Raw genomic sequence first — 17879 nt, forward strand, 5'->3', positions numbered from 1 at the left:
GGAGAGAGAATCCCAAGCAGGCTCCATGCTGTCAGAGTGGAGCCCAGAGCTGATGTGGGGCTTGATCTCACTATCGTGAGATCGTGATCTGAGCCAAAATCAAGAGTTGGATGCTTAATGGACTGAGCCACCCAGGTGCCCCAGGGCAATCACTTATTCTTAAGTCACGTGATTTGATGTGCAACTGATCTCATACAAACATGCCTTTTTAGTGTATGCATTTTACCTATACAAGACAAATTTATATGCATCTACTTGAAGTACAGAAAAGGGAAAGCATAAACATTTCTAATGTGCAAATAAGTAGAATTGAGTAAATTATATTGATATGTAAAATATCATTGATACTGACTTTACTCAGTCTGCTGTAATTTTTTTTTATGCAAATCTTAAGCTATAAAGAGCTTCTATAGCTATAGTTTCAATGTTGGTCTACCTATTTTCCCTGCAAGGTTTTAAACTGATAAATGAGAAAAGGGAGAGCATTTCAAATGGTAAGAATAGCTGTAGTAGAAGTTTAGAAGCAGGAAAAAGTGGACTTAGAAATGGATCTAATGAGAAAGGTGATTTGATATTTATTTTCTTAATTCATCTTTCATTGTCTTTTATAGAATAAAACATCTTCGTTCCAAATAGCTTTAGATCTAGTGGCTGTGATAGATATATAAATAAGAAATTTAAAAAACTGGTACATGCCGGTGTAGAGTTGGAGATATATATATGTGTGTATAGATAGATAGGCACATATACATATACAGTAGGATATACCTACTAGGAGTAGGGAGTACCTATTTAAGTTGAAAATAATTTGGTTGGTTGATAGAATTTAAATTTGATCCAGTGAGAAATAGGACACCAATGTGGTTTCTAATGTAAGAGAATGACTGTATTTAATGTCATTGTTTCTGAATGTATAGTGGCAAGGTGATAATTATCCCCAAACTAAAGGTGTGCTGATTCATGGTTCTTTTATATAGCTGTGACAGTTATGCTGGTAGTCCTTTTGATGAATTGTTTGAATTAACTAAGAGTGAAGTTTTGGAGTAAAACCAGTCTACCAGTTTGGGGATGGAGGGAGGACAGACTAACATAATTTCTCATAATTTCTGCACACTGAAGCCATATACTATTGTCATATAAAGCAATTGTGTAGTGAACTTAAACTACAATAAGAGTGGCAAAATAAATATATTAGGAACATAGTTGAAATGTTACATTGGCTATGAGGAAGCTCTAATGGAAAACAGTAGCTTGGAGTTCTTTGATCAGTGAAGGAGTAACTCACTTTTTAAAAGATTAAACTGTAGCTGTTTGAAAAGCAAAGAGATGGTATCTCAATGAGAATCATCCTCTGAAAACTGTTTTTTGTTAAGCAGGTTTAAAATCTATCATCATTTGAGAAAGTTTATACATACATAATGGCTACATTTTAGCCTTTAAATAAAAATTAAAAGCTAAAGTATTTACTGAGTATTTACTGAGTATTATCTGAGTATTTACTGAGACTATTATGTTTAGTGATGCAGGTTTTACATGGAGGAGGGAAGAGAGGAAGGCATAGACATCCTTGGAACTGCTTTGAAGTTTAGTTTTAAGAAACCAGGTTATACTTGTATTTATATACTGGTAAAATAAATTTCTTGACTTAAGATTAGCATATCTGAAATAAATTTTCCTGTTTTTGTTTTGTTGCTTTTCTTCATTTTTGTTACTATTTAGTATTTCTTTATATGGTTTTTAAAGTATTTTGTTTACTTAAAAATTAACATTTGACTCAAATATAGGATTAAAGAGACTTTCCTGCCTTTTACTATTTTTTTTTTAATTAAAAAAACTACAAAAAATCTTAGAGGAGATTTTGTGAAACACAATAAAGGAGAAATGAAAACCACCCCCAGATAATCACATTTTTATTAATACTGAGTATCTTCATTTCATTGGGACAAATCAGGATCTGAATTCTGGTACTTAGATTTGCAAGTTCATCCATTCACATTTGTCAAGTTGTGTGTTTTGTGAAATGTAAGAGGTAATATACAGACTGTAATGCTAAATTAGTGATTTCCCTTGTGAGACAAAATTTGTCAGGTGAATTGAGAACGTGGGTTTTAGTTGGCCAGCACATTTTATTCCTTTTCCCTGCTTGTTTTCTTTAATAAACATATATTAAAACTTTGTAATGCTGGACTCTGGAGGCGTGAGTGTCTAGGCCTGCTCCTTTGCCTCCAGGTCTTTGCCTTCGAAGTCTTACATGAAGAACATAACATAAATAACCTGCTGTAAGATGTGTGCTCTAAAGAATGTATGCAGAGTGTCAGGGGAGCACCAGAGGCAAATGGGGTATGGGTACAGATGTAATGGAGAAGAAAGTGACACATGAGCTGAATCTTGAAGTCTTATGCCAAATGAGTAAGGACATTCCAAATAGAGGCAATATATGCCTGCTGTTGTTGCAGGAATGAGAATGGGATGTATTTGGGAACTATAGGGAGTTTGTAATGAGGCTGGTGACATAAGCGGGGGCCAGATGATGAAGGATCTTGTAGAATAGTAGAAATAATAGTCACCATCCTTGGAATTTGAAGAAATGGCAAGTCCAAAAATAATTACACATACTGAGTGACGTATATGGGCTTTTATAACTAAGTTTTTGTAATGGTAGAACTTTCTCCACCATAACGTCACACTTAGGGGATCAAAATACTCATTTGATCCAGTTACTCTGTCACTTGAAAATGCTTGATAACATTTTATAAAATGTAGTGCTGTTTTTCATGCCAAGGCATTTAAAGAGGAGTGTTAAGGATGGTTGTACACTTCAGCTTTGTGTTTTCCTCATGCCTTTTAGTTTTTTATTGTGTTGTTTTATAAACAAATTTTTGTTTTCTTTTCCTGTTATTTCTTTTTGAACCTACCAGTAAATATCCTAAGTTCATTTTTTTTTATTTATTTTTTTAACATTTATTTATTTTTGAGACAGAGAGAGACAGAGCATGAACGGGGGAGGGTCAGAGAAAGAGAGGGAGACACAGAATCTGAAACAGGCTCCAGGCTCTGAGCTGTCAGCACAGAGCCCGATGCAGGGCTTGAACTCATGAACCGTGAGATCATGACCTGAGCCAAAGTCGGATGCTCAACCGACTGAGCCACCCAGGTGCCCCCTAAGTTCATCTTTTATACACTTAATCATACAGTCTCTTTTAGTGATTATTTGTTTTTTGGTTTTTTTTTGGTTATAGATAAGTGGTTTCTGGGTAGTTCATATAATATCATTGTGACAATGATAATGCTACACTTTCTTACTTGGTTCATTAGAATAATGTTTAGGGGTGCTTGGGTGGCTCAGTTGGTTGAGTATCTGACTTCAGCTCAGGTCATGATCTCATGGTTCGTGAGTTTGAGCCCCACATCAGACTCTGTGCTGACAGCTCAGAGCCTGGAACCTGCTTCAGATTCTGTGTATCCCTCTCTCTCTGCCCCTCTCCTGCTCACCCTCTGTCCCTCTCTCTTTCAAAAATAAACATTAGAAAAAATTAAAAAAATAAAAGTGCAACTAATGGTTCAGAACTAGTGATGGGTAAAATTAATGGCACTTGGGCACAAATTGAGGCCAGGGCACAGGTAAAAGGCTTTGCACTTGCAGTTTTCTTTTCCTCACTTAAAAAAAAAAATTATTCTGAGAGAGAGAGCAAGCAAGCAAGCAGGGGAGGGACAGAGAGGGAGGGAGAGAGAGAGAATCCCAGACAGTCTCTGCACTGTCAGAGAAGAGCCTGACACAGGGCTTGAGCTTAAGAACCAAACAATGAGATCATGACCTGAGCTGAAATCAAGAGTGGGACACTTAACCCACTAAGCCACCCAGGCGCCCTGCAGGGTTTTTTTTTTTTAATTTTTAAAAAATGTTTATTTATTTTTCAGAGAGAGAGAGAGCATGGTGAGGGAGGAGCAGAGAGAGAGGGAGACACAAAGCAGGGTCCAGGCTCTGAGCTGTCAGCACAGATCCCGATGCAGGGCTCGAACCCATGAACCATGACATCATGACCTGAGCCAAAGTCGGACACTTAACCGACTGAGCCACACAGGGTCCCCTGCAGTTTTCTTTTTTTATTGAAGTATATAGTTAATAATGTCATATTGGTTTCCAGTGTACAGCACTGATTTGACAGTTATATACATTACTTAGTGCTTACCACAATAGTGTAGTCACCATCTGTCACCGTGCAACATTATTACAATATTATTGACTATATTCCCTATGCTGTACTTTTAATCTCCATGACTTACTTATTTCATAACTAAGTTTGTACCTCTTAATCCCCTTGATCAGTTCACCCATTTCTATCCCTCCCCACCCTACCCCAATCTCCCATTTGGCAACTATAAGTTCTTTGTATTTAAGAAGTTTTTTTTCCCTTTGTTCATTTTGTTCTCTAGATTCCAAATAAAAGTGAAATCATATGGGATTTGTCTTTCCCCATATGACTTATTTCACTTAGCGTAATACCCCCTCTGTCCATTCATGTAGTTGAAAATGGCAAGACCTCATTCTTTTTCGGGGCCCAGAAATATTACATTGTGTGTGTATATGTGTGTGTGTGTGTGTGTTTACATTTGCGTGTGTGTATGTGTATCCTGTCTCCATTCTTTCATCTATCAGTGGACACTTGAGTTGCTTTTGTACCTTGGGTGTTGTAAATATTGGGTTATGTATGTTTTTGAATTAAAGTTTTTGTTTTCTTTGCATAAATACCCAGTAGTGGAATTACTGGATCACATGGTATTTCTATTTTTAATTTTTTTAGGAACCTCCATACTGTTTTGCACACTGGTTGCACCAGTTTACATTCCCACCAACAGTGCATAAGTATTCCCTTTCTCCACGTCTTTACCAACATTTTTTTTTTTTTTTTTTTTTTTTTTTTTTTTGCTACTAGCCATTCTGACTGATGTGAGGTGATATTTCACTGTGATTTTGGTTTGCATTTCCCTGATGATTAGTGATGTTGAGCAGTTTTTCATGTGCCTGATGGCCATCTGTATGTCTTCTTTGGAGAAATGTCTGTTCAGGTCCTCTGCCCATTTTTGAATTGGATTGTTTGTTTGTTTATTTGTTTAGTGTTGACTTGTAGGGGTTTTTAAATATATTTTGGATATTAGACCCTAATCAGGTATATCATTTGCAAATATGACTTCTTCCATTCACTGGATTGCTTTTTTGCTTTGTTGATGGTTTCCTTTCCTGTGCAAGAACATTTTATTGTGGTGTAGTTCCAGTGGCTTATTTTTTGCTTTATTTCCCTTGCCCAAGGAGACCTCTCCATAAATACATTGTTAGGGGTAATGTCCAAGAGATTACTGCCTATGTTTTCTTTAGGAGTTTTAGGATTTCAGGTTTCACATTTAGGTTTTTAATCAATTTTGAGTTTATTTTTGTATATGGTATAAGAAAGGGGTTTGGTTTCATTGTTTTTTCCATATAGCTGTCCAGTTTTCCCAGCACCATTTATTGAAAATACTGTTGGGGCGCATGGGTGGTTCAGTCAGCTAAGTGTCCGACTTCGGCTTGGGTCATGATCTCACAGTCCATAGGTTCGAGCCCCATGTCAGTCTCTGTGCTGTCAGTTCAAAGCCTGGAGCCTGCCTCAGATTCTGTGTCTCCCTCTCTCTCTGCCTCTCCCCCGCTTGTGCTCTCTCCCTCTCAAAAAATGAATAAATGTTAAAAAAATATCTTTTTTCCACTGTATAGTCTTGACTCTTTTGTCATAGATTAATTGATGATATAGCCATGGATTTATTTCTGGGCTCTCTCTACTGCTCTGTTGACCTATATGTCTTTTTTTTTTTTTTTTGTCAGTAACATACTGTTTTGATTACTGTAGTTTGTAGTATATCATGAAATCTTGCGTTGTTATATCCCCAGTTTTGTTTTCCTCTTTCAAAATTACTGTGGCTATTCAGGGTCTTCTGTGGTTCCATACAAGTTTTAGTATTATTTGATCCAGTTCTGTGAAGAACATTGGTATTTTGAAAACATTGGTATTTTTATAGGGATTACATTGAATGTGTAGATTGCTTTGGGTAGTTTGGACATTTTAACAATATTCCTCCAGTCTATGAACATGGTATACATTTCCTTTTGTCATCTTCAATTTCTTTTATAAATGTCTTGCAAATTTCAGAGTATAGGTCTTTAACCTCCTCAGTTAAATTTATTCCTAGTTATGTTCTTTTTGGTGCAGTTGTAATTAGGATTGTTTTGTTTTTTTTTTTATTTTCTCTTTCTGCTACTTCATTATTACTTTGTAGAAATGCAACTGGTTTCTGTATGTTAATTTTGTATCTTGCAACTTTACTGAATTCATTCATTCTAATAACTATATAGTATGTCATCTGCAAATAGTGACAGTTTTGCTCCTTCCTAACCATTTTGGATGCCTTTTATTTCTTTTTCTTATTTGCTGATTGCTATAGCCAGGACTTCCAGTACTATGTTAAATAGAAGTGGTGAGAGTGGACATCCTTGCCTTGTTTCTGATCTTAGAGGAAAAGCTTTCTGTTTTTCACCATTGAGTATGATGTTAGCTGTGAGTTATTCATATATGACTTTTATTATGTTGAGGTATGTTCCCTTTAAATCCACTTTGCTCAGGGCTTTTATCATGAATGGATGGTTGTGCTTTTTCTGTTGTCACATGCTTTTTCTGCATCTATTGAGATGATCGTATGGTTTTATACTTGTGATTTTGGTGTATCACACTGATTGTGAATATTAAACCACCCTTGCATCCCTGGAATAAATCCTACTTGATCATAGTGAATGGTATTTTAAATGTATTTTTGAATTTGGTTTGTTTAGTTGAGGATTTCTGCATCTACACACACCAGGGGTATTGGCCTACGGTTTTCTTTTTATAGTGTCTTTGTTGGGTTTTGGTACAGGGTAATGCTGGTCTTGTAGAAGTTTTCCTTTTCCTTTTTCTTTTTTATTTTTCTATTTAAAAAATTTTAATGTTTTTATTTATTTTTGAGAGAGAGAGAGAGAGAGAGAGAGAGAGAGAGATTGTAAGCAGGAGGGGGAAGAGAGAGAGGGAACACAGTATCTGAAGTGGGCTCCAGGTTCCGAGCTGTCAGCACAGAGCCCGACATGAGGCTCAAACTCACGAACTGTGAGATCATGACCTGAACCAAAGTTGGACACTTAATTGACTGAACCACCCAGGTGCCCCTTTTTATTTTTTGGAATAGTTTGAGAAGAGTAGGTATTAACTCTTCTTTAAATATTTGGTAGAATTCATCTGTGAAGTCATCTGGTCCTGGACTTTTGTTTGGAGTTTCGTGATTTGTGATTCAGTTTTGTTACTAGCAATTGATTTGTTCAGATTTTATTTTTTTCCTCATTTAGTTTTTGAAGGATGTATATTTCTAGGAATTTACCCATTTCTCCTAAATTGTCCAATTTGTTGGCATATTCATTTTCATAATATTTTCTTACAGTTCTTTGTATTTCTATGGTGTCAATTATTATTTCTCTTTCTTCATTTCTGATTTTGAGTCCTCTTTTTCTTGATGAGTCTGGCTAAAGGTTTATCAATTTTATCTTTTCAGAGAAACAGCTCTTGGTTTCATTAATCTTTTCGTGTGTGTGTGTGTGTGTGTGTGTGTGTGTTGTGTATTAGTCTCTTTCATTTATTTATGCTTTAATCTCTTTTATAATTTCCTTTCTTCTACTAGTTTAGTCTTTGTTTTATTCTTTTTCTTTAAGATTTTTTATTTTGTTGAGGTGGTCTGTATTGCTATGAACTGTTTTTGCTGTGTCCCAAAAATTTTGGATTGTGTGTTTTCATTTTTACTTGTCTCCATGTATTTTTTTATTTCTTCCTTGCTTTCTTGGTTAACCCATTCATTATTTAGTAGCATGTTGCTTACCCTCTATGCATTTGTGTCCTTTCTAGATTTTTTTAAACTTCTAATTTTATATCATTGTGGTTGGAAAAGATGCATGACATTTCAATCTTCTTAACTCTACTTTCCCCTCTACGTTTTATGTATATGACTTCGTATTTTATATCTTTTTGTGTCTCTTGAGTAATTTATTGAGAGTTATTTTGTGGCCTAACATATGTTCTATCCTGGAGAATAGTCCATTTGCACTTGAAAATAATGTATATTCTGCTGTTTTGGGATGGAATGTTCTATATATCTGGTTCATCTGGTCTGTTGTGTTGTTCAGAGCCATTGTTTCCTTTTGACTTTCTGTCTGATCTATTTATTGATGTAAGTGGATGTTAAAATTCCCTACTATTGTTATATTGTTGTCAATTTCTCCCTCTATGTTAATGGTTGCTTTATCTATCTACATGTTGCAGTGTTGGGTGCTTATTGACACTTGTTATGTCTTTTTGTTTGATAGTTCCCTCTATTGCATAGTACACTTTGTCGACTTTTTATAGTCTGTTTTAAAATCTGTTTTGTCTGGGGTGCCTGGGTGGCTCAGTTGGTTAAGCGTCTGACTTCAGCTCAGGTCATAATCTCGTGGTTCATGAGTTTGAGCCCCACGTTGGGCTCTGTGCTGACAGCTCGGAGCCTGGAGCCTGGAGCCTGCTTCAGATTCTGTGTCTCCCTCTTTGCCCCTTCCCCACTTGAGCTCTCTCTCTCTCTCTCAAAAATAAATAAACATTAAAAAAATAATAAAATAAAATGTATTTTGTCTGATATAATTATTGCTACCAAGTTTTGTTTTTGTTTTTTTTTTTTCATTTGCATGATCTATGTTTTCCATTTTTTTCCCCCTTTTAACCTGTATGTATCTTCAGGTCTGAAGCAAGTCTCTTATAGACAGCATATAGATGGATCTTTTTTTTTTTTTTTTTAAATCTATTCAGTCGCATATGTCTTATTAGTGGAGCATTTAGTCCATTTACACTTAAAGTAATTTTTGTTAGGTATGTACTTATTGCCATTTTGTTAACTGTTTTCTGGTTGTTTTTATAGTTCTTTTGGTTCCTCTTTTTTTGCTCTCTTTGCCTGTGTTTGATGGCTTTGTTTGTGTGTATAATAGGTTTTTTATTTGTTGTTACATTGGAGTGGTATACATGTGTATATCTGTCTATATTAAGTTGATGGTCACTTAAGTTCAAATACATTCTAAAAGTGCTCCATTTTTACCTCCCCTCCATATTTTGTGTATATGATTGCATATTTTACATCTTTTTATTTAGTGTCTCTTGACTAATTTTATCGACATAATTCATTTTACTACTTTTGTATTTTAATCTCCATACCAGCTTTATAAGTGATTAATCTACTACATTTCCTTTACTATATATTTGCTTTTATAATTTCCTTTTGGTTATAGACTTTTCACTTTAAGCCCCTCTAACATTTCTTAGGCTGGTTTAGTGGTGATGAACTCCTTTAACTCTTGTTTGTCTGGGAAACTCTTTATTTTTCATTCTATTCTTAGTGATAACTTTGCTGGGTAGAGTATTCTTTGTTGCAGGTTTTTTTCCTCTTAGGAATTTGAATATACCAGCAAAGTTTCTGCTGATAAATCAGCTGACAGTCTTATGATAATCTTATGAAGTTTCTTTGTAACTCTTCTATATACCTCTTTTATTTTCTCTTGCTGCTTTTAGAATTTTTTATCATTACTTTTTGCCGTCTCAATTATTATATGTCTTGGTGTGGACCTCCTGGGGTTAATCTTGGTTTAGGGGATTTCTGTGCTTCCTGAATCTGGTTGTCTGTTTTCTTCCCCAAATTGGGGAAGTTTTCAGCTATTATTTCTTCAAACACATTTCTGTCCCCTTCTTTCTCAGTTCTCTTTTAGGAATCCCTATAATACAAATATTATTACACTTGATAGTGGCACTGAATTCCCTTAACCTATTCTTATTTTTTATTACTATTTTTTTCTTTTTGCTGTTCATCTTAGTTGCTTTCCATTATCCTATCTTCCAAATTGCTGATCCATTCTTCTGCATCCTCTAATCTGTGGATTTCCTCTAGTGTATTTTTTTCATTTCTTGAATTATTCAGCTCTATGGATTTTTTATATTCTCTGAGTTCTCAGTTCTTAACACTCCTTTCTCAAGTCCAGTGGGTATCTATGATTATTACTTTGCATTATTTATCAGACATTTTGCTTGTCTCCATTTTATTTCATCCATTTTTTTTTTTTTTGTCATTTTGTCCTCTTTTTTTCATTTAGGACATATTCCTCTGTCTCCTGATTTTGTCTAACTCTTGTGTTTGTTCCTATGTATTAGAGAAGTCGGTTCCATCTCCTGGTCTTGACAGTAGAGGCTTTGTGTACAGAAGATCCTGTGGTGCCCTGGAGCCCAGTCCCCTTTGGTCATCAGAACCAGGTGCTCCAGGGTATCTTCTGTGTGGACTGCATGCACCCTACTGTTGTGACTGTGTTTGGTTTCAGCCCAGCCACCTGCAATGACCTGCTTAGCTTGCTATGGGTGTACCTGGCCAGGTTTGGTCCCTGTGCTATTGAGAGGCTTCTCTGGGCCACCACAAGCCTGCAGGTGGGTGGGGCCAGCAGTCAGACTAGGTACCTGCAGTTAACCCCTCAGCCACACTTGAAGATGCATTGAAAGGCAGGGCTTTCTCCCTGTGCAACCAGACCAGCTGAGAGGCCCAGCTACACAAGAACTGCGGGCATGCTGGTGTGTATGGTTACCTACCCCTCTCCTCAGAGCAGTAGTCACTTTGGAGCGATGGTCCCTGCTGAGGCTGCTTGCAGGGTGTGGTGGGGCTGGAGCTGCTTTGGACAGAAGTCAGCCAAGGCAGGCAGGCTGGATGGGTGGGTCCTCAGGGAAATGTAGGGGCCAGGCATATGGTACTAGCAAGGTAGATGCTGTTAGTGCTGGCTTCCACAAATGTCTGGCTATCTAGGTTGGGACCTGCTACCACTTTGTTTTTGGAGAAACTTCCTGAAGATCCCTGCCCTTTCAGCACAGGTTCTGAGATTAGTAAATAAACTTCATTCACATATTTCCTAGGCACTTTTCAAAGTGCTGCTTCTGTGCTGTGTCTCCAGCCCAGTTTATTATCATGCTGACTCTTTAAGGTCAGGGACTCAGTTTCCTATCAATGTTGACTTTCCGTGGTATTAAGCCCAATGAATTCTAAAGTGCCTGGAATTAAGTCCCACTTATTTGAAAAGCTCCTGAAGTTAAGCCTCACTTGTTTTCAAAGCCAGGTGTTATGGGGACTGATCTTCTCAATGTGGTCACCATTGCCAGTGTGTGTCTGATCTTCTGACTTTTCTGTGCTTGGGGTGTCCTCCCATTTATATTTAGTCTTGCTGGAGTCTCCACCCCTCCTATCTTTTCAGTGTGGGCTCCTATCTCTGATTACTTGCAGAAGGTCTCTTCTGCTAGTCTTCAGGTCATTTTCAGAGCTAGCTGTGTACATGTAGCTGATATCTTGTTGCGTCTGGGATGAAGGGAGCTCAGGATCCTCTTCTGGATCTTCCCTGAAATCCTTTGCATTTTTTTAAAAGCGAATTTTGTTTAAGAATGTGCCTAACGAAACAGTAAATGTTACTTTATTAAACCTTTACCTTTGAGTACATGTCCTTTTAATATTCTGTGTGAAGAAACAGGAAGTACTCATGAAACAGTTTGGCTTCATACCAAAGTATAATGATTTTCTTGAGTCAAAGCACTGATAAAGATATTTGAGTTGCAAGTTAAATTACTCATTTTTTAAATTGTATACAATTTTTACCTAAAAGAACTGGCAGGTAATCATTATTTGGACTTGGGTATTTGCAGACATTTTTTCAAAAGTTAGTGGAGTGAGCCTATTACTTCATGGAAAATTACTGATATTGATTGCCGAAGATAAAATTTGACCTTTTAGGTAAAAAATTAGGATTTTGGAAAACTTGTATCTAGCACTGTAAGCTTGACAGTTCCCAAGACAAAGATTTTTCTCATTTTATCAGTGGTGATATTAATAAGTGTAATTTAAAAATATTGTGTAGTAAAATGTCAGCATTTGGGAGATTGGCATAACTTAGCACTATTTTACAAATGACCAGTGCATGGTATTACAGAATCACGTTGGGATAAAAACTTCATTCAAAGGGTGAAATGGAATGATGAATTTTAATGTAATAGAGTAGGAAAAATTCATTGATATATGGTATATTACAACCTTTCAGAAACTACCATTTGTTTAGTTTTGGTGTAGTCTCAATATTATCCACAATTATCAGAAAAAGTACTAAAAATGGATCCTTTTTCCAACTATTAATCAATGTGAGGTTAGATTTTCTTCATATACTTCAATCCAAATTACATAGTACAACAGAAAAGAGACTGTAGCTGCCTTTTGAGTAAACCAGTCATCAGATTTGCAGAAATATAAAACAGCATCACTCTTCTTTTTTTTTTTTTTTTTTAATATTTATTTATTTTTGAGACAGAGAGAGAGCATGAACAGGGGAGGGTCAGAGAAAGAGGGAGACACAGAATCCGAAACAGGCTCCAGGCTCTGAGCTGTCAGCACAGAGCCCGACGCGGGGCACGAACCCACAGACCGCGAGATCATGGCCTGAGCCGAAGTCAGACGCTCAACCGAATGAGCCACCCAGGCGCCCCAGCATCACTCTTCTAAGAGGTTTTGTTTTTGAAAAGTTATTTTTCATAAAAATGTGCTGTTACATTGAGTTTATTGATAATACATTTTAATGAATAATTTAAAAATGTTTTAATTTCTAGTATGGTGAATATTGGTAGATATAATCTACTTAAGCAAAAACTTTTACCTTGTATTTAAGAGTATAAAGTTCTGAGACCAAAATGTTTAACAACCATTGAGCAAAGATAACCTTTGAAAATGTCATCAGTGAGAAATAAGATATTGGGGTGTGTATGGATGTTTCCATACACTGAAGATATCAAATCTTAAGTTATGAATCTTTAAGAAAAACTAGATAAAGTAGGTGTATTTGAAGACTAGGCATTAACTTTGTATCTCTAATACCCTGAAAGAGCAGTTTCTGGTAGATATTTGGACAACATTCATTATTTATCATTAATATGGTAATGACTGAGCACTTTCTTTGATATAGGCACCATGTTAGATGAAGGGAATATAGTGAAAAAAATAAGTGTGTCCCTGTTTTCATGGACTTCTCATTCTAGTGGGGGAAATGAAAAGATCAGATTAGGATCAGTACTGAGCAGGAAATGTACGGTACCAAGGAAAAGAGTGCCAGGGTTATATAGGAAGGGGTCAGGAAGGCCTTTCTGAGGAAGAGACATTTATGGTGTGACTTGAGGGTAAGAAGCTGGCTGTGAGAACATTCTAGGCAAGAGTGTTCACAAAGACACGTAACCAACAAAGAGAATTCTGCAGTATTTTATACACTGAATACAAATGCCTTTTAAAAATATTAACTGTTAATCATTTAATTCTCACAATAATCCTGTACTATACATATTTGGTACTTCTGATTAATAGAGATGTCCAGGTTATTAGCTTGATAATAGTTTTTATCATTTTAAAATTTCCTGTGTTAATGGATCATAGTATTATACATTTAATTCTATATCTAGAACATAATAAAGTATTATAAAACTTACCAAAGCAAATCATGGTATGAAAGAATAAAGTTCCTAAATAAAGCATAAAAGGTACAAACAATACTTTTACCTTCATAGTTTTTTTTTCCTCAAATTTTCTTTTAACATGGAGGTTGATCTCACAAACCATGAGATCATAACCTGAGCCTAAGTCCAGAGTTAGATGCTCAATCAACTGAGCCCCTTACCTTCATAGTTTTAAAAAATGATCAGGGTAATATATTTTTTGAAATATTATGTGTATGTTTTTAGGCAGTAAAGAGTTGCCTTTTAAGTAAGGTACCTTGTGTAAAAATATTCATCTTAAGTACGATGCTAGTATTAAGCTTCCAGGAACTTTTGAATGAAACATAAACAGAAATGTATTTAGTTTTTACTGACTTCTCATTTCTGCTATTGTGAAATATTTGATTTGTATGTGTCTAATGTCAAAGACATACAGAATTCATCGTAAACAAGTATAAAGAACATTTGTGAACCAGACCTTCTCTACGTTTCCTTACTACATCCTTAGCCAGGAAGGAACCTTCCATGTTAATGTGTTTAGTGTCTCTCTTTCTCTTTTTGCTGTGCTGTGAGTAGCAGCTACCACCTTTTTTTTTTTTTTTTTTTGCTAATCCCTGGAGTCACAAGTGAATCCTGAGTTTCTTTCCCTTCACTGGGCAGAGGAACCTGGGGAACTTGATTCCAGAGGGGCCCAGCTTCATGGACACCTGAGAAATAGTTATTCATGACACTGATGCTACTTTCTTTTCTTGTTGTTTGCATTCTGTGAATCAGTGTGATGATTATAACTATTTGGGTGTTAGGAAATAACACAGGTGGTATTTCATATGTTTTGTGCCATAAAAATGATCTGTCATCACTGACATGAAAATAATAAAATCTGTCAGAGAACCAAAAAATCAAATTTATTACTGACAACATAGATTCCTTTTTTCTGTAATATTAAATATTCTGTATTAATGACTTGGGCAGCTGTGCTTCAAATCTCTAAGGTGTCTTTGAATTATTGTAATTCAGGTAACTTTCAGGTTCTTATGGGGGGGGTGTTTTTGTTGTTTTTGTTCCTTCAGGAGGTATGGCATTTTTAATCAGTTCTCCGGGGAAAGCTTGACTAAATGTTCTAAACTTTTTTGGTTTGATGTTGCTGAATAAAGCTTTACAGTAATTAAATAATTTTTGGGAGGGATCTAGTAGGTGTCTTTCTCTTTTGGAGTTTACATTGAAGGAGTACAAATAATTTAATTTAGCAAAACTCTGAAAAATTACTTATTTTAGCTTTCCAGGAAATTGTGGGCATGGCAACACCATATATGCCTACCTTATAAGGGGAATTAATAATATATATAATATGTAGTTCAAAAGAAAGATAGGCTTCTTAAACCACTTGTTATCACTTTTAGAAGGGGCCTATGAAAAATGCTTTTCTAAATTTAGCTTTTCTAAAACTGTTCTGTGAAACAGTTATTTTTTTTTTAATTTAGAGTTTGACAATTTGGATTATCATATTATGATTTCTTACAGAATTAAAACATTTCTGAGTGTCTTTTGGGTTGTTCAGTTGCAATTTTGTTTTAAACAACAAGGGCCAAGTAGTAAATCTGTGATTAAACAAAATGTGAGAATTTGAGTTTTCGTTAATGTTTATGGCAAATTGATTTGGTTTCTGCTGTTAGGGCAAATCATGAAAAACCAGAGCTGTAACTTCCTCCACTCCAGAATGTCTCCTATAAAGCTTCTGTTTTGTTTTCCTTCCATTTAATTGTTTTATAATATATATTAAATAATATTTAAAGATCAAAACATTACAGAGGTGAAATGTTCAGAACAAAATATGAAAGACCACCCCTCAAACTTTTGTGGGCATCCTTTCAGTTTCATTTTCATGTATAAATATATAAATATTCTATTACATATATAAATTTGTACATATTTAAAAACATACACAAATGACATTTACATAATATTCTGCAAGTTGCTTTTTTCACATGTTTTGGGGAGCTTTTTTGTTGTTGTTGAGTTAGAGAGAGAGAGCACGTGTGCGGGGGAGGAACAGAGAGGAGAGAGAGAATCCCAAGTGGGCTCCATGCTGTCAGCATAGAGCCCAGCGTGGGGCTCAGTCCCAGGAACAGTGAGATCATGATCTTAACCCATACCAAGAGTCAGACTCCTAACCAGCTGAGCCACCCAGGTGCTCCTTGGGGGGCTTTTTTTAAACTGTTGCATGCTATAGTACAGGTGTAGCATATTTAATTTGACCAACCCTTATATCTCTCTATATACATATAAGACTTTTTAAAGATATGAATGGGTCTAATAGCTCTTCTGTCCTGGTATTCCTATCACTCACAATAGTCTCTGCTGTCAACAGTCCATAGATTTTTGTACTTGATTCCTGGCTTTCTGTGACTCTATCACTGTCCTGTGTTCAAATGTTACTCTCTTACTAACAGTGTTTGTTATTGGCATCTTAAAAAATTGTGGCCCAGGTTTGTTCATAAGAACCAACCAGTCTTAATTTTTTTATGCCAGGTGTAAAAGGAATCGTATTCCACTTTGATGCTAGTTTGTGGGGCAGGTGGTGCAAATCCAGTGATTCACATTATGAATACAAGTCGTAATTTAATGGTACACTAAGTGAATTTAATCAGGGTTCACTAGCACATGCTAAAGTATCAAGATGAAATCCTATTCTTTTGGTAAGGAAACTGTGAAACCTATTTAAAAATTATTTTGGTATGTTATGCTTAGATTTAAAAAAATATGTATGGCTTAAAAATTATTGTAATGGTAAGGTATTTAAGAAATATTTCCAGAAACAGAGAGAAGAAAAACTGCTGATAAATGTAGGCTTTTTTTTTTTCCATTAAAGAACCTTAGTGTGTTCTCTAATGAACACTTACTAGTGAGGAAGGAGAAACTTAAAGAAATGGTTAATTGGCAATAGGAGAGAGTGAGGATAAAACAACATGAATTAACAATAGGAACTAAAAGGGAGAAAACTTTGTTACCTAGGCAATCATCATGACCTCATTAGAAATAAAGATCTCAGGATTAGGAAAGGACAGTGTCAAAGCAAACTAGTTTTCTTCTTTGAATGCTGATGACTCTTATGAGGAAAAAAAAAGTTTATTTTAGAAGTTGACATGGCAAAGAACAGATAATATTGAAATTAATTTAAATTTGGCATTAAAGACACAATGTCCCTCATTCATTGAAAGAAAAAGAATTGTGAGCTATGGTTTTTGGGTAGAGAAGTTAAAGCAATATGAGAGGAGACTCTAGAGTCACAGGCTTGTGCTTAGATTAGGCTGAAGGTAGCTTTCCAGTGCTTGGGAAGCTTTGTAGCCAAGTTGAACTTCAAATGCATAATTGAAATTTAGGAGTGATTTAAATAGTTTTAGTTGAATGGTATTTATATATGGCTAATTCTGTTTATTTAAATTTGCCTCTGATTTTATTTTAAGTTATATGTATATATGTATATATATATATACACACATTTTTTTTAGTTAATGGAAAAAATTTCAAACATACACATGTAGAGAGGATATAACAAACTACCATGTGTCTTTCAGCATTTATCAACTATGGCCAATCTTGTTTCATTTGTACCTTCATCGACTTTCTTCCCTCATCCTCAGATTATTTTAAAGCAAATCACAAGCATATAATTTTATTCACAAGTATTTTAACATTTATCTCTAAAAGAAACTCTAAAATTGTGATAATACCATTATTATACCTCCAAAATTAGCAGTAATTCTTAATATCCTCAAACATCCAATCAGGTGTTAAAATTTCCTAGTCATCTCTGTTAGTGTTTTTATTTGAATAAGAATCCAAATAAATTGATACATTGTAATTGATATATCTGTTAAATCTCCCTTTTTTTGAAATTAAAAAAAAACTTAACTTTTGGAGTTAACTTGGGAGACTTGGGAGTGGCAAAAATAGTACAGCTTCCCTACATGTTAACATCTGGCATAATTATAGTGTAATTATAAGAACTAAGAAATTAATATTGGTACAATATCATTAACTACTTAGTATATTCTGCTTCACCAGTTTTTATACTAATGTTTGTTTTTTTTTTTCTATTCCTGGGCCTAATCCAGTACTCCACAGTGCATTTGGCTATCATGTTGCCATGGTTTCCTCTGGTCTATGACAGTTTTTAGTCTTTGCCTTCATGACATTAAAACATTTGAAAACTACCGGTATTTTGTGACAAATCCCTTAATTGTGCTTTGTCTGATGCTTTCTTAC

The 17879-nt window shown here is 35.3% G+C and overlaps 1 protein-coding gene across 1 annotated transcript in view; it reads left to right on the forward strand.

The window, feature by feature from the left end:
• SDHAF3 (succinate dehydrogenase complex assembly factor 3) overlaps window positions 1-17879 on the forward strand; it is a 64787-nt gene that overhangs the window by 31706 nt on the left and 15202 nt on the right. The window lies entirely within an intron of this gene.

Source organism: Panthera onca, chromosome A2 (genome assembly GCF_046562875.1).
Source record: "Panthera onca isolate mPanOnc1 chromosome A2, mPanOnc1 haplotype 2, whole genome shotgun sequence".
In the NCBI taxonomy this organism is placed as follows: Eukaryota; Metazoa; Chordata; class Mammalia; order Carnivora; family Felidae; genus Panthera; species Panthera onca.